The 22591-nt window shown below is 49.8% G+C and overlaps 1 protein-coding gene across 3 annotated transcripts in view; it reads left to right on the top strand.

Annotated features, from left to right (window-relative positions):
* SLC25A37 (solute carrier family 25 member 37) overlaps positions 1-22591 on the top strand; it is a 34891-nt gene that overhangs the window by 710 nt on the left and 11590 nt on the right. Inside the window, exon 1 of one of the 3 annotated variants that reach the window (XM_015589245.2) lies at positions 1846-3442. The exons of the other annotated variants lie outside the window; for them this stretch is intronic. The gene's annotated coding sequence lies outside the window, so the exon portion shown is untranslated. Of the gene's footprint in view, positions 1-1845; positions 3443-22591 lie in introns of those variants that run through there. 3 annotated transcript variants of the gene reach the window in all.

The raw sequence follows: 22591 nt of genomic DNA on the forward strand, positions 1-22591 counted from the left end.
TCGCAGCTCGGGCTGGCGCGCCCGCTGTACACGGCGCGGCGAGAGGCGTCCGCGCGCGGGTACCGGGTGGCTCTGGCTGCCCACACGTGCGCCGTTTCCGAGCGAGCTCGCCGCAGGGGAGCGCTAACCACGCTCGCTCTGAGAAACGTGGCCCCGGCCGGGCCGACCCAGGCGTGTGGCTTCTGCTCCCTGGGTGTTTTGGGGAGTGGCAGGGTTTCTTCTCTTGGCAGCTCTCTTGGGGGTGCTGATTCAGCGGCGCCCTGTGCGATCCCCCTTTTCTTAGAATCCCATTTATTTCCCTGGAGTTCGGGTAGCGGAGCAGCAGAGAGGCAGTGAGACCCTACCGTGACGTTTGCTCTCTCTTTTTTCGTTGCAGGGAGGTGGGCAGGCAAGGAGAGCGTTGTGCTATCCAGCCCTTGCCGTGGGTTGTGTAATAGGCACTCAGTTCACCGGACACTTCCCCAGGTAGTTTAAATGCATTTCTGCGAGGAGGCAGCTTCAGCCAGGCAGAATTTGTTCGACAGAGAGCTGCCCCCTGTCAGCCTGTTCAGGACCCCCAGTGGCCAGGGGATTCTGTAGTGCAGGGAAGTAATAGTAGAATTGACACATTGCATTTGCGTAGACGTAACTCATCTAATTCATACTGCAGCCCTGGGGATTAACAGGTGAAGAAGTCGAGGCACAGAAAGGGGAACTGCTTAACCTGCTCAGGCTCATACTCCACCGTATCCTCTGACTCCAGCCTCACTGTGCTTTGGAAAATTAGGAGCCTCTCTTGAAAGGCAGAGAGCTCCCTGCCCTTTCCCCACACCCCCGCCCCCCCCAAACTGGCAGCTCTATCTTATTGCTGATACTGGCCACACACCAGCTCTGCGAAGGCCAGAACGTCTAACTCAGAGGGTTTCCCTGCCCTGGGCAAGCTCTCTTGGAGTTGGCAGTCAGTGACCCGGAGAGGCATGCGTCCAGCGAAAGAAGGCTTGGGTATTCTCAGTAAGGTGAGGCCCAGAGTCTGCCAGTGGGCCTGAGCCATCACGCATTCTGTCCTTCCCGAGTCCCCATGGAGAATTAGAGGAATGATCCTTGCCTGCTAAGGTTATGGAAGGGATGGAGGAGATCTTGTCTCTTAGAGTTTCAAAGCTCCTCCAGGAAAGACCCTGGACAGATACCAGGTGGCATTAGTCTAGGAAAGAATCCCTCACATGTAATAAAATTCCTCATATTTGAAGCTGTCGTCTCAAGAGCCTTGGACAGAGTGTGGGGAAAGTTATGGGCAGGGAGATGTTATTTGAGCAGCCACCAGCCCCACTGGGTCGTGGAGATGAATGTTCCATCAAGGAACTAACTATAGCACTTCTGAGGCCCTTGGCCTCTACTATGAGTTTGGTTCAGAGCATCATTTTAGCTTATCTTTAGGATTAGAAAAAAATTAGTTATGCCTTTTGAGTTTCTTTAACACTCTGAAGAGGCGTTCATCTCATGTGTTTAAAGTGTGTGATCTGTGTTTAGTTTCTTCCCTGCCCCTTAGACGATGCTACATTTCGATACAGACATTACTGTGTACTTAGTATTACTTTCCGTGGCAATGGCAGGTTAGCAATGGTGTGTGTGGTTGAAGGAGCTGGCCTGGCTGTCACCTTATAGGGCTTGACTGTAAAATGAAGTCTCGAATTAGCTAATGAGTAAGGTTTTCTGGGTCCTGGGATTCTAACTCTGACCCCAAATAATGACCTGCAAGGGTTCTTCCATTTTTAAGCCTGAAGATTTTTTTTAAAGCACCTCTCTTTTTTTTTTTTTTTGCTAAAACATTTTTGGGAGGGGTAGCAAGGCTTATTCTTGTATATTTTTTTCAGCTGAGAGAAAAGGTGCAGAGAGAGTTAAGTGTGTGAGCTCCTTTGCAGGACCCCAGTGAGACCGCAGCGGAGTGCCAAAGTCTGCCAAGGTCAGCACGGTCTCCTGGGCCCAGTGTGAGATATCAGAGATGCATCCATGCTTCAGTCATGGCATTGCTTCACTTGAAGAAACCTTGACTGTGTTCTTAGATATTTCGGTTGATGGAGACTGAGTGAGTCAGGAGCCCTGGGTTGGGTTTCAAGCCCTGGCCCTCACTTGCTTAGGCAGTGTTCTGTGCCTTTGTTTTGACACTCGTAAATAAAGTGGGGGCCATGGACCAGTTCTATGTTTCTTCCCATTTTTAACCTGTTCCCCTTTCTGTGAACACAGAACACCCATTGCCCGGTTTTATGTTGGTTGAAATTTCAGGTAATTATGTCAGCTGAAGCCACATCAATGTAAATTGTATCTTGGAAGAAAAAGTTTTATAAGGCACACATTTATGAAGTTAAAGGAGAGTGTTGGGTGGGCCTGGTTTTTCCAGTTTTTCTATCCTCGATAAGTGTGGACCAGAGCTAAAGCTTCTTGGTTTTGTGGTCATAACTGTAGAAAGCCAGCGTCGCTAATGCTTAAAATTATAATATTAAATACGCTTTCCCATGAAGTCCCATCCCACCCCCCGCCAATGTCACTTTCATGACCTGTGTTTTTCAAACTGTAGGTTGTCACCCATCAGTGGGATCAACATTTTAAAAAAGACAAATTGGTGAGAGTGCAGAATACGAATGTGCGTGGCATGCAGTAGGAGCAGGCTTGCTCCAGGAAATTCTGTTTGGGTTTTGTGTGTATGTGCATGTCCCTGAGTGGCTCTTGTAAAGTGCACTTCTGAATGGGGATTACAGCCAAAAAAGTAAGAAAAACACTGACCCTGATGATCATTAATATGATCTCTTGAGCACCAGCTGTCAACGGCCTGTGATTACTAAATAGATATTTGGAAGACTTTTGGCAACTTTTCTGCCCCTTCCCGTGTCTTCCTCACCTAGTCCCACAGTGGTAGGCTGTGAGTGCTCACTTAATCTGTCAAGGGCCAGGTTACTGGGACCCTCGGCTGCAGGTTTCCTGTTGGTTCCAAGGCCCTGCAGTGGGACCGAGGCAGAGAGCATGGGGACTCTGGGGGCTTTTGCCAAATGGTCAGCCATTACTTGTTCCTCTCTAACTGGAGTTTGCAGCAAGTTTTCCATGACCTTCTTCCTGGTGCTCCAAAGTGGCAAGTGGCGTGGTCACCTAGACCAGCACTTGGGGTGGATGTGAGAACCCCTGGTCGGCAGTGCTCAAGACTGTGGGGAGAATGCCAGGTGGGTGGAGGAGGAAATTCCAACCAGATTAGGCACACTCCTAGACTGTAGACCATGCTGAGTCCGGCAGTGATGAAAACAGGGGCAAAAGGAAACAGGAAAGATTTGAAGCGAGGGAACTTCCGCTGACCCTTTCACAGCCCTTCTCTTGCTTTGCTCGTCAGGGAAACTGCTGTCCCCAGCTCTGCTAGGAGGAGTCCTCCTTCCCAGCCAGGGTGCAGACGGATGACTGACAGCATTTTCTCCAGGAGCTGGTGGGTGCTGAGCTAGTTGGAAGCCTTGGGTTGATCTCGGGGTTAGGTGCCGGCTCTGCTGAGCTCTGAGCAGCGCCGAGGCAGGCAGGTGCCAGGACAGCGCATTATTCCTCACCTTCTCAGTCTGCTCCTCTGGGTCCCAGCAGCACAGGCTGGGGAGGGTGCTGGCAGGGAGGGAGTGAAGGCAGCTGCCAGAGTCCCCTCCCACCCACTTCACTGCTTTTGAAACAAAGTACAGTGTGGTTGTTGCTGTTCAGCTTCAAAAAGGCATGAAATCCCCAATTGCTCTAGTTCTTGCAACAAAATTACAGTGATTTTTCTGTCTCTCTTCCCCTGTCTTGTCTCCTCAGATCCCTCCCCTCCCTTTTCTGTCTTCCTTCAATGGGAGGTGCTTTCCTGGAAGGTGGATTTGGGAGGGGCATGGAGTCAGAAAAGGAGCATTCTTGAACTTTTCTTTTAGTTTCTGTGGCATGAGCTCCCAGGCAGAATGCTGGTAGCTGGCATCTGCACCCTGCAACCTGCTGCTGGAGGGTTATGGGCGGAGGTCCCACCCCATCCCAGAGTCAGCACCTGGCCCTACATGGCAACCTTCTGCTGCCCTGACCCCTCTCTGCCCAGAAATGGGAGAGGTATAGGCTGAGGGGAGAGGGTTTGGAGGGGAGCTCCTAGCATGATTAGTGGGTAGTGAGGGTGGTCTCAGGTGACTTCAGCTCATCAGTAGGGAGAGGCACTTGGGGCTTAATATTAGGGAGAGATTTAAGTGACTGCTTCGTTTAAACCACACAGGGGTGTGCACGTGAGGATCAGATGGGTGTCACAAGCGAGGGCTGGAGGTGCTTGGTCCAGTGCGCTTCTTATCCCTTTTCCTGGTTTCCGTTTGGGCACGTTTTAGCTACCTGTGGCCATCTCACTCATGAGGGCTTTTATTCCATTACTCTTTGGAGCAAGGACTGATCTGAGGACTTTAGTCCCACTTCCCCTGTTTTATAGGCTTGGGTTCTTGACTTCCTTCCAACGCTGGAGTGTTGCCTTTCCCTGACCCACTGAATGCACTGACTTGCTTGTATTGAATGAAGCAGTCTCTCTTGAACCCCAGAACCTTCTGGGTCTTTTTTGTCCCCCCTAGTACCCAACCTTTTCTTTCAAAAATATTTTCTTTGGGCCTATTTTTCACCTTCAACAAGCAGTGCTGGCCATTGGTGCTGGCCGTAGACACATCTCTACGCCTCCTGGTGTTTGCTAGATCACTCTAGGAGGCACGTGAGCCCTGCTTCCCCCAGAGCCTGCCTTCCCCTCCCGTCCCCTCCTCCCCCTGCCTCCACCTTGAGTGTTCATAGCTGACATTTTTCATAGGAGGGTTGTGTCTAATCACTTCCCTTTGTTTAACTGTAATCCTTCCGTCAAGCGCCTGCTGACCTGGGATTTCTCACCCTCAGTACTATCTTGGGGAGATGCTGATCCTGGTCTTTGACTTCCAGGACACTTAGCTTTTCTGAGTCGTAATTTCTTTATCTGTAAAATGCAGATACTAATTTTTTTTTCTTGCTTTCTCTTTCCTGACCCAACTTTCCATTGCTTCCGTCTTCCCTTATTTGGCACTGTACCCGCAGAAGGGCTTTGTAACTAGCTCTCTTACCTCGTCACTGAGTGCTCCTGCTTCCTGGTTCTGATACCAGTTCAATGAAAGGTGGTTCCCATCAGCTGAAACCGCGACACCTTTGGGCTGGGCACGGGGCTGCTGCCTTTTTTCTCTGTTACTCCACCGCCCTCTTATCAACCTCTCTTTGAAGCTCCTGCCATCTCTTTCCACCAGCATCAGTCTGTCTTCTCTCTCTGTCATCTACTCACCCTAAGACTCCGGCCTGACTTGTCATTCTGGGAAGCAGGATAGTGGAATGGTTAGAGTTTGGACCCTGAGCCAGACTGCCTGGACCGGATCCCATTTCCCACTAGGTGTGATCTTGGGCACGTTTCTTCATCTCTCTGTGCCCAGTTACCCCATCTGTAAAAAGGGAAAAGGATGGTGCTGATATCCCACAGTGGCTGTGAAGGTTGAGTCCTTAAAGCATAGTGCCTGCTATGTGGTGCATGCTCCCTAGGTGTCATTGTCATCATCATCAGTGTGATCCGAGTCACTTTCTCTCATTCTCTTCAGACTTAGGTGTTGGATCACAGATTGCTTCTCCACAAATCCCGTCATCACCCTAAGAATGTCCCCTCTCAGTCACCACCTAACTAACGTTCAAATCCCTCTGTTGTTTATGCCTCACAGATCAATGGCCTTTACTTCATGGGGCTTTGTCCCAAACCAGAACCTGCCTGTCTCTGAAATCTTAAATTCGATGTCTCATAGCCTGGCCACAGCTTTCTCACGGACACAGTGTGCACCGTCTTCTGCCTCATCTACCTCCCTCTTAGCCCGTCCCTGTCTTCCTCGTCTAGCCTGGACTCTGTGGCCCATCACTGCAGCCCCTGGGCCCTTCGTTTCTATGACTTTGGTTCTTCTAACACTAGCCTGGCCAAACCCCGATCCTGGGCTGACCGCTGGGCTGCCGGGCAGCGAGCCCTTCATGAGAAAGCCACATGGTGCCTCTTTGGTGCCAGTGTGCCCATCCCTCTCGGGCCCTCATCCTGTCCTTCCATGCGTTTTGGTCAGGTTGCTTCTGTCCTCCCTGACAGCTGTTTCAGACCATGCTCTTGCTCCTCAAGCCCTCACCCCTCCTTTTTTTTCAGCCTCTGCGTGATATCTTCCTTCCTGGTTCGTAGGGGAACCAGGTCCCCAGTCAAATTCATCTTCCTTTCACTGTCTTCCAACTCACCCATAAGGTAGGAGGGTCCTTCCCCTTGGGTGACTCAGCGGGGGCAGGGAAGGGCAAAGTGTGGGAACCCCTCACGCCTGGAGTTGAAGCCTGGCTCCACACCTGGGACACACTGTTTGACCTCTCTAAGCTCGGTTTCTTTGTGTGCAAAGTGGCGATGTTAATACCAACACCTACCTTATGAGTTGCTGGCAGAATTAAATGAGGCAGCCTATGCAGAGCTTTGGCTGCAGCGTTTGGTGTATATAGTCTTGATAAATTGCCACGGTGGTAGTTATTTTGGCCATCTCTCTTTTGAGTAACCCAATTCCTGTTTCTTTGGTCTCACCCCCCATTGGTTCCTTCTTAAAATCATTTGCAGGTCCCATCTAAAATAGCGAACCAACCATAGACATCTCACCTCGATCCCTTGTACCCCAAGTACTACCCTCTTTATTCCCGGAAACAGACAAACTCCTGTTGCTACTCTTTTTTTTTTCTTCCTCCTTAAAATAATAGATGTTATGAAAAGATCATGTTATGAAAAGATCATTGACTCGTGGTCTCTATTCTCTCACCTCGTCACCCTTCAGGCCTCTGGCTTTTGTGCCCACCACTCCACAGAAACCTCGTGGAGACGGCTCGTCATCTTCTTGCTGAACCCAGTCATTGTTCTCCTGACCCCTCTGGTGCTCTTGACTCTGTCCCTGCCCAGGGCCCCTCTGTAAGGTGCTCCTTGTGACCCTGAGACCCCGTAGCTCCCGCTCTCCCCACTTGAGGTCTGTCTACTGCTTGGTCCCTTTTTAACCTCCTGGTCTTCCTCGGGGTGCTGCCCTCCACCCTCTTTTCCACCCCTAAGAGAAGAAAACACATCTCAGTTTTCACCCGGGTCCTGATAACTCACAGATCAGTGTCTGTAGTCCAGTCTCTCTGGGACCGAGGTATCCAGTTGCCTTACAGACGTGTCCACTTGGCTGCCTCACAGGCTCCTTGACCTCGGTGTGTCCAGTGTGGACACCCTGACCTCCCCTCGGCCTGCGTTTTGGCCTGGGCCTCCTTCCTCAGAAACTTGGCGGTCATCTTCAGCTTTTCTCCCACCCCCGCCTCCTCCCCTTCTCTCTACCCGCCACGTGCTTCAGAGACCTGGCCGTTCCTGCATCCGTAACATCTCTTGAGTTTGTTGTCTTCTCCCTGTCCCCAGGGAGACTTGATTCAGGGGACTTGGCTGGCTCCCTTTCATTGACAGCTCCCCTGACCATCCGAGTCACAACTGGGGACACCCGCCGCCCCGCCCCCACCACCTGCACTTCCCTATTGCCTCCCCCTGCTTTGTTTTTCTCCACAGCACTCGTTCCATTCTAACACATAATACTATTTATTTCTATTGATTATTTATATATTTTGTTTATATTTATAATGTTTATGTTGTTTATAGTCTGTCCTCCCTCATTTACACGTAAGCTCCCAGTGGGCAGGAATTTCTTGCTCTTTTTGTTCTCTGGCGCTTTCCCATTGCCGGCAACAGTAGCCGGCACATAGTAGGTGCTCGGTGGAGTGTCTGTTGACTGAGTTACCACAAATCGTTCACGGCCAGCCCTGCTCGCTCTGGCCTCGGGGCCAGCGGCAGTTTCCTCATCTCGAGTAGGGAAGAGTAGTGGTGCCCCTCTGTCCACCTTTTAGGTCCACTCGTTGCATCGAGAAAGAAAACGCAGCCAGGTTTGTAGGGAACAAACCTTTCCACCGTTGAAGAAGTATAAAGCACTCTGCAGGTGCCAGGTCATGGTGTTTATTATCAAGCTGGGATCCTGTTAAAGGGGGAAGGTTTGCCGATCGGAATGGGAAAATCCTCCTTTGAGGGTGTAGCATGGCTGGTGAGTGAGGCTGAGGAGCAGCAGCCCCATGGCTGTAGTTCACAGTGGGTGGAGTCTGCCCACCTGATGCTCTCCTCGCTGTCCCTTTTACCTTCGCAATAAATCCTGAACTCCCTCATGTGGCGTGGACAGAGCCCCGGACCCTCACCCGCTCCAGCAGGCCCACCAGAGTGAGACACGCGAAGGTATTCTGTGAACGAAGGCACAGTGGTTTTAAAGAGATGTGAAAAAGTATGCTTTAAAAACTGCTATTAAACAAATGCTCGTTTCTATTTTCTTTCGTGTTGTGTTTTGTGTTTTTGTTTCGGCCACAGAAAGACTTTCTCTGCCCTTTCCTTTGTCCTTGGTTTGCGGTAGGACAGGCAAGCCACAGTTATATCCTGATGGGACTGTGAAGTCACCTGGGCACCCACTTCGTTCATTCCACAGGTACCGAGTGTCCTCTCTGCCAGGCTCTGTGCTAGACGTGGGACAACAAAAATGAGTCCTGGTCCCTGTCCCCAGAGCATGCTTCCTGTCATTAGATCCTGAGCTTAGGTGATGGAATTGGGTCCCTCTAAAGAGAAGAATGGCCCAACTCGATATTTACTTTAAAGAAGGCACAAGGTCTGGGGTGCTCAGGCTGCCGTCTCGAAGGTCTGGTGCCGTCTCGAAGGTCTGGTGCCCGCTGGGAGCGCCAGGGCGGCTTCTCTGCCGGGCACTCTTAAGTTGGCTCCTTCTCCTGCAGGAGACAGTGGCCCTCAGTTGTACACAGTCCACCTCCTCTTCCTCACTCCTGAGATTGTTAGTCATTTTGGGAGCTGAAATTGGCTCACAGAAGAAGGTACCTTCGAAAACATCCCCCACCCTACCGGTAATCCCAGACAGTCGGGAAGGGCCGTTCAACTTGTGGTCACTATGAGGTGTTATGGTTTCACATTCATGCTTTTTCTCTGAAGAGAAAGCAAAACATGTTGAAATAGAGAGAAATCCCAGTGGCAGCTTAGTCGAAGCAGTTGTTGCATAACAGGTTTAGAAGAAGTCTGGCCATCGCGGGTCAAGTTGGGGGCTACAGCTTCCTGTCACGGAGGAGACTTCCTCTGGGGCTGCCAGCCCCCTCGATCCAGAGGCCATATCCAGCAAGAGACTCACAAAAGTGTGAGTTTGGCTGGCTCTCTCGTTGTAGCCATGGGATTTGTTCCCTGGCACAGCCATAAAGGCTGCATTGGAGATGCCGCTGTGGGCAGGGGCTGGAGAGGGGTGTGTGGGCTTCAGACGTGTGCTGGTATGGAGGCCTCTAGAAAGGGCACCGAGCTGGTGCAGGGCGTGCAGGCGCCATGAATTTGAGTCCCAGTCCCGCTGTTAACCAGCTTCGAAACCTTGGGGGAGTTATTTCTCTGGGCTGATGCCTCCCTGTCTAAGAGACTAATTTAGTCTTTTAGAATAGTGTCATTGGCTTACCTACTTGACAGGGCTGTTGAGAAGCTCAGGTGAGATCATGTTTGTGGGTGGCTTTTATAAACCTTAACGTGCCCAGCTAATGACAGATTGTATCAGAGACAGTATGCTTACCGATTAAGAATAGAGCAGGTCATGTTAGCAGCACAGGTGCTGGGGCCAGACTGCCAGGGTGGCGCCTGGTCAAGTTACCAAAACCTCTGTGCCTTATTTTTCTCCTCTGTAAAACAGGGATAGTAACAGTACCCACCTAGAGTGTTCACATGAGAATTTATCGTGACACACCTAGAGTGTTAATAATAGTGTCAGGGACATGGTAAGCACTCAGTATTAGCTCCTATTATATATAAGAGCGTAATTACTTGAATACCTAGTTACGTTTGTGTATTGCTGTCGCAATTATGTATTGCAGTGTTTTTGTATTGTTTCAACCTATATTCTGTCATTTGATCCTCTGAGCTCTCCTCTGAAGGTGGGAAAAGGCATGTGCTGTTTCTCATTTCATAGATGAGAAAATTGAGCTTCAGAAAAATAACATGCCCTGGAACTCAGGCCTCTTTCTGCTACACCGGAGCTGAAGGGGGAGAATCAAGGAAGGGAAGCAGGTAGGAGTAAATATGAGGTGCTGGGGTGCAGATTCGGATGTCAATGGCAGAGCCCTTGAGCTGGTTCTGAGAAGATGTTGGGGCCCCAGCTGCATTCTTGGGAGAGAGAGACTAGAGTCAAGGGAGTGCCAGCAGGAAATCAAAGCAGGGCATGGAACTTAGGGCTCCAACGTATAGGTAGGAGTTCCTTGTATAGAGAGCAAGGGGATGATGATGATGAATGGTTACCGCTATAGGATATTTTTGGCTCTGTCTGGCTTCTCTCTCTGGAGCAAATTGCAGCTGCCGTGGCACCTTCTCATTTCAGCAGGGTGTTGAAATTGGACTCAATATAGTGATTTGAATCCTAGCCTGAGGATTCCTTTCCAGATCACAGCCTAAAAGTGATCTTTTGAGAAGAGCACTACATCAGAGTTCAGTGGTCTGCTAGGGCTGCAGTTTGGCCCACCTTTCAGGCCCACTTACTGAATCTAGGAAGAAAACACAGCCAGGTTTGCAGTGAACACAGTTTAAAAAGTATAAAGCATTCTGCAAGTGCCAGGTCACGGTATTTATTATCAAACCGGATCCTGTTAAAGGGGCGAGGTTAGTTTGTTGGAATGGAAAATACAGGCTCCTGTTCCAGGGTCTGTAGGATTCACTGCAGCTGCATGGCCTTGGGCTACTTAACCTCTCTCCTTACACAGTGTTTCCCATCTGTTGGGTAAAGACCAGGGTGGCCGTCTGCTGCTGTCTCTTTAGCTGGGTAATGAGCAAGAGCCAATTAGACTCCGAGCGGGCTTAGAAATACATTTAAAATTGATAATGCAGGACCAGCGATGAGAGGAGCTGCATATAGCCACTGTGATGAAGGCTGATGTCTTCCCAGTCCACTGTCAGGGAAGACAGCCGTGTGCCCTGGGCAGTTAGGGCCCCGTCATCTCTGTGGGGTTATTTTATATGCTCACTTTTACTTTTTAAATGAGTCTGCCCCTTTGAGTGCCAGGCAGATGAGGCTGGGGACATTCCCCCCTTAGTCCCTCCTGTCTCTGTTTCCTTGTTTGCTCATGATGCTGTCATAGAAAAGTAAAAGGGGAAGGAGGTAAGACAAAGATGCCTTTGTCTTGGGGACCACTGGTCATCTTTATGCCACCCACAATGAGGATTCTGCTGGCTGGCACCTGGCCTTGGCCCGGGCACGGAAGGTGTAGGGTCGACACAGCAGCCTATGGGATGCCTACCAGCCGGGCTGGCTGAGACCCACAACACGCCGGCACTGCTTGTGACGCTTGGTGCTCCACTCCCCTGTGAAAGAGCATGTCCCACAGATGACCCAGGGCTGTCGAGAACCTGGATTAAAGGAGCAGGGTGGTTAGCTGATGATCAGACTGGAGAGGGAGGGAGATCCAAAGGACAGGGGGCCCGCGTGCGTGCGAGCATGTGAGAGGGCGGAGAGCAGTCCAAGGTGCGTTTTCACTGGAGAACCAAGACAGTTTTTCCTTAGTCACTGTCTCCACAACTCGTTGGCTAGATTTTGCCTCATCTTACTTAGCCTGATTCACAGAAATGCCTCTACTGAGGCAGAGTTGAGAGGTATATGCAAAGCTGCAACATCATCCCCCGGGCTTCACTGAATGACTCAGTGAACCAGGGAGTGGGGTTGAATGGGCGTGACCATGCGTACCCGTGCTAGGGAGCCGGGAGGCTGACACCGGAGGCCTCTCCCCACAGATGTCCCTGTCTGGCAGGGAGGACAGATGTATGGATGGACCATTCCTGTTGGGAGGTGATGAGGCTGTCCTCAGGGAACCTGAACCTTGTCAGGAGGAGTCTAGAAAGGGCTCCTTGAGGAAATATCATCTCCCTATCTCTATCGAGACCAAAGGAGACGTAAATGTTCATACGAAATCATATGATTCTCTCTTCCCCAGAATGTCACGGCCTGTCCCTGAGGTGCCTGACCGTCATCAGGACACCCGAACCCCCCTGACACTCTGATTTGGGGGTTCTGCTCTGAGCCTTCTGACCGCAGAATCAGCTCAGAAAGTTTTTGTGGTTGTGGTCACTATGTTGGGGGCTCCAGGCAGGACCTGCGCCCCCACCCTGTTCTGAAATTTCTCCTCCTCCTCCTCCTTCTCCTCGTTCTGAAATTTGAATTCTCTGTTTGGCCACCAAACAACTAACTACTTAGTGGCTTCCAGGGAAGACCAGCCTCCTCCTGGGGTGAGAACGTTCACTGCAGAGCCAAAGAGCAGAGGAGGACGGAAACAAGGAGGAAGGGAGGAAAGCCGTTATGTCAAAGGCCTTTGTGCTCAAAATTGGTACTTAATTAATTGGTGGCATTAGCGGCACATGTCAGCTGGAGCAGCGGCCAGATAAGTGGCAAAAAATTAAATACAGGCTTGTGAGTTGTGGAGGTTTGGGGTTTGCCTTTACCAGCCCAGATCACAGTTTGTAGGGTGACGAGAGAGACCTGAGAGACAGTGTGGGTGACCACTGTGCTTTTTGAAGGACAGAAGTCAATTTGGAGCCCATAGCCCTGGGACCTGTTCTTGACACTCGGATTCACATGTCATTCTTTGTTGCTTTCTAAAGGCCACTGTATAGCTGAACATTTTTTTCTGTCCCCTCTTTCTCGACGGCCTTTCTCTCTCCAGTGGTGCCACCTATAAAATGCAGAGGGTCCAGTTCCCTGGGCTTGTCCATCAGCCTCCAGCGATTTTGATAAAGGACCTGAAACTGTGCTCTTGAGGGTTTTTCCCCTGGCATCTGTATCAGTTCAGGGTTTAGACATCTACTCCTGGATCTCACAGCTTCTGGAAACTGAGTCTTGTTTCTTCAAAAGGCCAGTCTGGTGACAGAGGCAAGAACTGGCGAACCCCAAGGCCAGCCCTCTGCTTCTGTGTTGGCGGATTCCCCTGGCACAGGAGGTCATTGTTATGGAGTCTGTTTTCTGGGTGTTCTGGAGGAGGACTTGCGTGGGCCTTTTCAGGTGTCATTAGACAGTGCCGAGTTGTTACTCAGATGAAACAGTCGGGATAGAAGCAGATTTGATCTGATTGAAGTTATGCCACAGAAAATGCCCTATTTGGGGAGAGAGCTTGTCAGTGAAAGGGTTAAACACCGGAAGTGTATATGAGACTAGAGAACTCTCTTTTATTGTAGCTGTATTTTAAAAAAAAATTTTTTTCCTCTTGGATCTTGGCTTCTCAAGACGATCACTGACTTAATGCACAGGTATTTATTTTGCGGGCCAGGAAGGGTGATGCGTTAAATGAACTGACGGGGAAAATGACTGAAGATTTATAGTCGGCCCTTAGATCTTCAAGAATATCAGCTTCAGAAATGACTTTTCATTGTGAAAACAATACAATAACGATAAGGAATGTGTCGACAGGCTGGAATGACTCTTAGCTCCTTCTTTGCTTCCAAAAAAAATCTTTCAAGTTTCGGAAGGAGGTAAAGAAGGAGTCAAAACTGCAAATTGTCGTGATGGGTGGGAATCTACAATTTTAAGTGGTGGCAGGTTCCACTTATCCTGGGAATTAATGCCGTTCCCCCCAGAGCCTTCTGACAGTGAGCTGGCTGATGATCTTTTCCCCGACCTCGGGAAGAACCGTTTTAAACTGTCCTTGAGTGTCTCTTCCAAAGGTCTTCTTTGTTTTCTGATAATCCAATCATAAGAAAATTTCTGAAATTCTCTTGCAGACCCCAAAAACTGGAAAGGTACCACAAAGCTGGGCTTTTACGAAAAGTTGCTTTTTAAACTAAAGAAAATATCTGACGTCTGAGTGGACGAAGTTTGAGGGACAGAGAGAGAAGCTTCGTCGACCCAGACCTGGGCCGCCTGGGGTGTCCTTGAGTGAGGAGGGCAGGGATGAAATAAGGAGAAGCAAGACAGAAGCAGATTCTCCCTCGGTATCCACAGACATAACGTTTGCGTTTACATTTTAGGGTGAATTGTAATTAGCTTAAGATGACCAGAGGCCTACCAACTGAGTGACTCTGGGAGAAGCACTTCACTTGTCTGAGTCTCAGTGTCTGCATCTGTAGAATGGAGAAATTGAACTAACACTAAATGGTCTCGCAGGAAGTTTCCAGTTCTAAAATTTCCACTCTTTATTTCCCCATGAGGAACTATAACTTTGGGGCACCCTCTTTTGACTTTGAATGTACAGACTTAAAAGTACTTTTCTTTTTTTTTTTTTGGAGAGAAGAGGAAGCTAGGAAGATCTCTGCATGGAATTCTACCGGGGGCTGAGGAACAGGGAGAGGACTCAGCTGCCAGTATATGATTCTGGGCCCATATACCCCAAAGTGCCTGCCTAGAAACTACAGTGCATTTAATTTATTTGAAATCTCCAACTACAACACTTAAAGACTGCAAGCCATTTAGTCAGGCAATTCCAGCAATGCTGAATGGCCACAGCCCTACCCTGGAATCAAGGGGAGCATGTAGCAGATGCTTCTGGAAGGCCGTATTTATAGTTCTCTGACTCTTTCCTGACGGGGACCTTTTATAAGTTCACTACCAGGAAGCTGAGTCATCCAGGGGGTCAGTCAGCAGGTCCAAGTTACCAGTGTTGCCAACAGCACAGATGAAGTTAGCTCAGGCAGTGCAAGCGATTTGGGGGAGCGCGGGTGAGAGTGACAAGGTCGCGGAGGCGGGGCGGGCAGAGGCCGACAGTGGCGTCTTCCCTCGTGGTGACGGGAACACCACCGCTCCCCATGGTTTGTGCTCCCTTCAGATTTCGCAGTGAGAAGCCTCCTGTTTCATCTACCTCATTTCTTCCCCCCATTCCTTCTCTCTTCACCAATCCAAGGCAGGAAGCCAGGACCAGCCGGACTGACACAACTCAGAGGGTAAACATGGCCTTCCTGTGCCATGGTTTTCAGGGCTTGAGGTGGGCTCTGTGTCCTTATGCCTCTGTCCAGGCTTATCTCCTGGGACTCAACAGGTTGCTAGGGGCACACGCGTTCTCAGGGCCTCTGTCCCCGTCCCACCTGCCACCACCTGTGCCCCATGTAGCCCCTTTCTCCTGTCCTTCACCTGCCTGACTCCCCCCAGCTGGCAGGTCTCCACTTTAAAGTCACCTCCAGGACCCCTCCCCAAATCTAAACTAAGTCCTCTACCTTTACTCTTGTAGCACTTAGAATCTGTAATTTTTTACTTGTATAATTTTAGATTTACTCTTTCCATCCTCCTAGACTAGAAACTCCTTGAAGGCAAGGACTCCGTGCCTGCTCTGCTCATCCCAGGGACGCTAGACACATGGCCGTTTAAGGAATAGGGAGTACTTTTTGGTAGAACAGCCCTGTTGTCTTGAGGCTTGAGGCTGCTGCAGGTCTGGCTCACTCCCATCCCCCACACCAGCCTCCTCTCTCTCCTGGAAACCCTTCATCAGATGGCTGCCGTTTAAAGCGGTTTAAAGCGGTTTAAATCATATACCTGAGCTCTTATTTCTAGGATGAGGGTTTGAGTCAGCCTGAAATCTCGCCCAGGATTGAGGGTTCTTGCCATTCCCTTCGGCATCCAGTAAAACTTAAAAATGACTCCCTGAAAAACTCGTGCAATAATTGGCACCTGCAAATATTTGTACACGAAGTGGATTCCAGAAGTGAAAGTTGAGTCTTCAGTATGTTCCTTTTGGTGTCCTTCCCCCTAACCCCGAGAACATCAAGCCTGGTGTTTCTGGTATTTTATCATCCTTCGCTGTTACTGTCTGGTATTAAGGGTGTGTGAAGAAAGCAGGGGAATGTCCCCTCCAGCTGTGACCTGGCCCCGCTTACACGTAAATCATCCAGCACTAGGGAGATAACTGGGTGGTAGCATTTGTGGGAAATCTGGCTTCAGTAACATCTGGGAAATTTACCCTGGACATCTATGTAGACCTCTAGCGTTCCTTGAACTCTGGAGCTGGCTCCGATGGGGCTTTTGTCCTCGGCTGTTACTTTGGGTGGTAGACTCCAGAAAATAGTGGGGTGGATCAGACTTTGGAGCACAGGTCCATATCAAGCCGATAACTGTTTGGGGAAGGGGCTTCAAGTGCCTGCTTTGTATATGCTGGTGGGTTAAATTTACTGCATCTGAGTCCTTGACCATCGCTTGAGTGTCTGTTTTAGTGCAAGCACAGTGCTGGGGTGCTGAGACCACAAATGGATGAGGCTGTCCTTTCTTTTGTGTTTCTCAGACTTTAATGAGAGACAGGCCTGCAGACACGTCACCTGATATAATTATAAGTAGAAGAATGAGCAAGAGAAGGCTGGCGACAGGGCTGCTTTGAAAAAACTCTTTACTTCCTGTGGATAATAGGCTAATAGTGGGGCATGCTGTCAAAGGTGTGGCCTCTGCGGAGGGTGTGGAAGCCGGTCTTGCAGAAGTTGGCAGGACCACACTTGACTTGAGAACCGTGCACGGGGCTTCTGGGGCGCCTGGCTCCCTGGGCCTGCCCAGGGTGGATTCCAGGAGCACTGTCTCTCCCAGCGTTCACGGCCCCTCCGTTCCCCATCTCTGGTGGCAGGGGAGTGCCTCGGAACCACAGGCAGTGTCCCCTAATCTCTCCCATACAAACGTTTGGCTGGTTTCGGCAGCTACCTCCATGCCTGAGCAGTTAGGGTACTGATTCTTGGGAGAATTATCTTTTGGGATGGCACAGGCCAGTGTGTGGAAAAGGACAAGGGTAAGCACTTTTTTTAAAGCTTTGCCTTCTGACCAGGATCGTCCGGGCTGACGTACCAGATGCTTCTTTCCAAGGCCCTGGCTCTGGAGCCAGGGAGACCGCCGTGTCCAGAGGGGTCACACCGTGCATTTGCGACCCCTGGCCGCCTTGACCAAAAACAGACAAAAACTGCTGTCCTAGGTGATAAAGGAAGCTGAGGAAATTATTTGATTGTGACAGGATTTCAGACTATGAAATGCATGTGGAATGTGTTGTTGATTAGATTTAGGATTAAAAATATATGGGTATGATAAAATACACAAAACATAAAAAATTTACTCTTAACCTTTTTTAAGTATACATTTCAGTGGTGTTAAATATTTCACATTGTTGTGTGGCCCATCTCCAGAACGTTTTTATCTTCTCAAACTGAAACTCTGTCCCCACTACACAACTCCCCATTGTCCCCACCCCGTCCCCGGCAACCACTTTTCCAACTTTCTATCTCTATGAATTTGATTATTCTAGGAACCTCATGTAAGTGGAATCATGCAGCCTTTGTCTTTTCGGATAATGTCTGCCTTCTTGCATAATGTCCTCAAGGCTCATCCATGTCGTAGCATGTGTTAGAATTTTCTTCCTTTTTGAGACTGAATAATATTCCGTTGTATTTATATACCACATTTTATCCATTCCTCCAAGGATGGACACTTGGGTTGCTTCTGCCTCTTGGTTATTGTGAATAATGCTGCTTATGAATATGGATGTACAAATATCTTTGAGACCCTGCGTTCAATTCTTTTGGTATACACCCAGAAATGGGATTGCTGGCTCATATTGTAATTCTATATTTAATTTTTTAAGGGACCGTCATACTGTTTTCCAGAGGGGCTGCACCATTTTACATTTTCCACCAGCAGTGCACAAGGGTTCCAGTTTCTCCTGGATTTTTTTTTATATAGGTGTTTACAAGCTGATGTGTAGTAATATAGATTTATCTCCCTCCCAAATAAAACAACTCACACACATTTGTTTCTTGAAGGATTCTTTACCCATTTTATAGATTTAGATTGTTAGAGGCCAAAAAGGATCTCCTTAGACACAGTCTGTTAACTCCATGCATTCAGTGGACACATGTTTACAATTGTAGTAGACGGATGAGCCAAACAGAGGAAACCTCCCAGCCTCTTGGGTCTACCTGCCGGTGGGAATCCGTGTTGATGCTCAGCCAGGTGAGAGACCGTGGGGAGTCCTCGGGGACTTGGAGGCAGAGCTGACGGGAGTTTGGACCTTCTGGCTTGCGGAGCAGGGCGTTTTGTCACATTCACTTTTAGGTGCACGTTTTGGGGGTTGGCCCCTATTGGGAAGGTGAGACACACTTGATGGAAACATCTGTGACCTGCAGTGCCACGTGTATTAATCCTCCAAAATCCAAGGCACCTGCTGGCACCCACGGGTGGAGCCTAAGTCCTGCCAGGTGACTGAGGAGTATGGGAGAGGGAGCAGAACCCACAGAGAGTTACCTGCGCTCTGTCTTGTAGCTCAACTTAGTTGGCTCCACCTAGCTCTTTAGTTCAGAGGCTAGCGAGTCCTTGAGCAGCGGGGAGGGCTTTTTCCACGGCAGTGACCTTGTGGGGACGGGTGCCAGTCAGCAGTTCAGGGGACCTGGGTACTAAGGTCCCTGCCTCGGCCTCAGACTGTAGCACCAGTTAAAGATCTCCAGAACTGCCCTTGGCTCTGATCAGCTAGGCCAGGTGAGCGAGCTTCCGGTAGCACTGTCGTCGCGGCCCTTTTGTGCCTGTGTAAACTGACACTCTCCAACTTTCCTTTGGTTATATAACCAAGATTAATGTGAGCAGCTGAGTCCGTTCATTTAGAAATGGCTAGGGAAGAACAGTGAACATGGGAGTGGGTGGGCGGGAGGGACGGAGTCTCTTATGGGCAAGTCCCTGCTGTGGGCAAGTCCCCTCACTTTTCTGAGCCTCAGTTTCTCTTCTGTTAAGAAGGGCAGCGAACTAAAGGGCTGCATGGCATTCCTCACAGTGACGTCTTGGTGTGCCGTGATTGCTCCCAACCAGGGCAAATCCTGAAGGAATTAAGAGTTTTATGAAGGAATTAGAGTAAACAGGATAACTTTTTAGGAATTTGCTGTTTATGGCCGGGTGCTGGGGCACAAATAAAAGCAACAGCAGCTGAATGCTAGCCCACAGGCAAAGAGCTCAGAGACTTTAGGAGGTGGGTACATTTATGAATGCCATTTACGGATAAGGAAACAGGCCCAGAGAGATTGAGTAACCTGCTTAAGGTGCAAAGGTGTGAGAGGTAAGCACAGAGCTGGGATTTAGATGAAGGTGGGGCCCGAGGGCCTGTTCTTCTGGCTGCAGCGGGTCTGGACTGTGGAGGAAGCTGGAAGCTGCCTCGCCTTTGTCCAGCCTCTTTCTGATCGGAGGGGGTTGGGGTTGGGGTTGGGTCTCACTCCTGTCCCTTCTTTGTGAGGGTGTACAAACTATGGAACTATGGCCTGGAGTCCCCAACATGAGTGCCCTGTGGCTGGTGGCTTCCTTCTGGAACCCTGAGGTCTGTTGTGTGGCTTGCGGCCTATTCTGTAGTCTAATGATTCATTTCAAACGTGCAATGAGATCCTTTGTGCCAAACAGCCATTTATCAGTAAGCAGGGAAAAACACCCACATCTTCTAGGCAAGATTAAGCCAGTTTTGGTGGTGGTTCTTAATAAGATTTCAGTGCCATTTGTATTAATACAGCTGGTGGTTTAAGGGACATCCTGGAGTCCTTCTAGAAATCATGGCAATGATGATAAACACTGATCGAGCACCTGCTGTACTGTACTAGGTGATTGATGTGCTTAAGTTTTCTCGTTTATCCATCACAGGAAGCATGTGAGACAGGAGTTTTTACAGACGAGGGAGCTGAAGCCCAGAGAAGTTTACTAACTTCCCCAAGTGCATACAGCTAAAAAGTAGAATAGGATTTTAGTCGTGAGGTGGTTGAGGACAGGGCCACTTTGTGTCCTCAAGCCCTATTAATGGCGTCAGAAAGTAGTTATTCACTGAATGGATGAACTTCAAAGTTCAGGGACTGCCTGAGCATTGGGTGGGTGGGTAATTGAACGAGGTTTCTTTAAGATCTCACGATTGAGATTTTCAGCAAAATACGGTTGAAGGATGGTCAGACAGGCAGCCAGGTCTGGGAGTTGAAGTGTTGGAAGACCCTGGCTCAGTGATGACCACCAGCTCTGGAAGCCTGGACAAGTCACATAACTGTCTCCTCACTCGCAAAGTAAAGTTGAGGTGGGGAGGCTAGACAGGTGGCAGAACTCTGAAATCAAACAAAAGCCCGAAGGGAGTCCCACCATGCAAGACATGCTGGTAGATCTGCTGGGGCTGAAGCAGTGAACAGGGACCAGAGCCATTGTGTGGAGAAGCTTGCAACATGCTTCCAGTGCCTAGATTCTGTTCTTCTGGACACAGTAGGTATTCTGGTGCTCAGAGAGGCTTTATGTGCTTCTAGGGTACTTCCTTGTGGACTCCTGTATTAAATCGCTCCGTGTGGCGCTTTGATGCTTTAGAGAGTTTACCTGTAGGCCAGGAAAATAAAATGCTTTTGAGAATGAGGTGTTTCTCCAGTGCTGCTTCTGACATCTTGTCCTTACTTGTAGGTGGGGCGTTTATAAGCCAATGGCAATGGACAAGGCTGCTGAGTTAGGGGAGGCCCTAGAGAGGCCAGGTGACTTGAAAGCAGTCTGACTGTTGAAATATTCAATCTTGGCTTTTGAATTACCAGTGGAGTGCCAGGCTTTCATCCATGGGTGAATGGTTTCAACCTGGGTGGGCTAATGGATCCAGTTCTTTTCAAGGAGAGAGAATGGGTTCGTGTTGAACCAGCCACTATTACTTTTTGGGATCAGTGGCCAGGCTGACCACCAGGGTTGGGAAATAGTGAAGCCGTGTAACCTCTATGAGACGGAGCTTGTGACTGCAGGTTGGACGTAGACAGACCCCTCAGGAGCTGCATGAACTTAACCAGCGAGAGTTTAGGTGACTTTGACATAGTCAGGCCTCCTCCTTTAGAAGCATGTTTGACTTAGCGTGGTCAAAAGGAAGTGAGTGAGCCCCTGTGATCCCTTCCAGTCCACCCTGTTGTGAGAGGTTATGTCACCTGTGATTAAGGGCAGCTCTGAACCCAGGTGCCTGGCTTCCGATGCTGTCTGCACTCTGTGACCTTGGAGCAAGTTGCTTGTCCCCTCTGTGTCTCAGTTTCTCTGTTTGTAAATGAGGGTCGTTAGCTGCTGATATAACTTTTAATTATCATAATTGTTTTGTGAATAGAGGCATTGAGGCTCAGAGAGGGAAGTTTTTTTGCCTAAGGCTGCACAGTCCATGAGGACTAGATGCGGGGCTAGAGTGTAGGGCCCCAGTCTCGTTAGAGCTGGGAAGGTGGGTAGGAGTGACCGGTGGTTCAGGCTTCCCCTCCAGCCCAGTGCCCTGCCTGTCCTCTGGTCCCCCAGTGAGGTCACCAACCCCACCCATGAAACACGAGCCCTGTTACCTGAAATCTTGAGAATTTGCTCACCTATAGTGCAGAAATAATTTAATCCTTTGGGCAGGCCACAAACTGAATGTGTCCTGGGTACATTGGGCCTGAGCCAGGAGCAGATTCTTTTATTCCTCCCTTCTTCTGCTGTAGAATTTTCTAGAGAAGGGGAGGAGTGAGTAGGTTTGGCTCCTAGGATAAAGGAATGTGGGAATGGTTCAACCATAGGCAGGTCTGTGAGCTGCCGCCTGAGGGCGGGGACGGAGACCTCAGTGGCATGTGGTATTAGAGTGGCCTTGCAGTCAGCCACAGCTTCGAAGAGCATGGCCAGTGTGTAGCAAGACTCGTGGGGAAGACTTCTGTTATGTAGGCCAGCTCCCTCCTCCAAATGCAGGAGAGCCCATTGGTCCTGCTCACCGTGCAGCTCTTCATGGCTCCCGTCATCCTTTGCAAAATGTAACTGTGGAAAACACTTGACCCTAAAGTAAATTCCAAAGTCCCTAGCAAGCTATTTAGAGCTTCCCATAGGCCAGCCTCAACCTGCCTCTCTCTTAGCAAATATTTATTGGCCATCTATTGGTCAGCCACCCTCCCGAGTCTGGGGCTCCCCGTCACCTGTACTTCACCCCCATGTCCTGTGCGGATCCCCTCCGGACACACCCTCTCCTGTCTCGCAGCCCCACCAGCACGTTCTCATCCCCCCCGGCCCCCCGCTTCAGCCAGCGCTGTTCTCTTCCACTCCCTGCTCTCTTTGCCTTTTTCTTCCTTCAAAGTAACACACGCACATAGTCCGAAAAAAAAAAAAAAATCCAGAACGCAGAAGGGATTGTAATGACAGCTCCATCCCTTATTGATTGTGGTGTCTTCCCTCTGTCTAGGTGCAGCTCAAGTGGCATCGCCGCCCCTGCCCCCCGGCCTTCCACCGCCACCACCTTTCCCTGGTCCGCTGTGACCTGGGGTCTGACTCCTCTTACTGTGGCCTGTTTTCGGGAGCTGTGGTGTTTGGTGCTGTAGCTTCTTCCCCGGGAGGCCAAGGAACTTGGTTTTGGTCGTCTTGGTGGAATTTGTGTTTTCTACTAAATTCACGATAAAGGCTCTTCACTTTGTCATTTTTGTCCCTAGAAACGGCAGTGCCCCCCACACATACTCCTGCCCCTGACAGCCCCTGAAGGTTTCAGGATTGTTTCTGGAGAGTATTCGTGACAGGTGGCACGACCCCTTTGCAGTCCAGGGCCGCACCTCAGAGGC

This window comes from Pteropus alecto, unplaced genomic scaffold, assembly GCF_000325575.1.
Source record: "Pteropus alecto unplaced genomic scaffold, ASM32557v1 scaffold394, whole genome shotgun sequence".
NCBI lineage: Eukaryota > Metazoa > Chordata > Mammalia > Chiroptera > Pteropodidae > Pteropus > Pteropus alecto.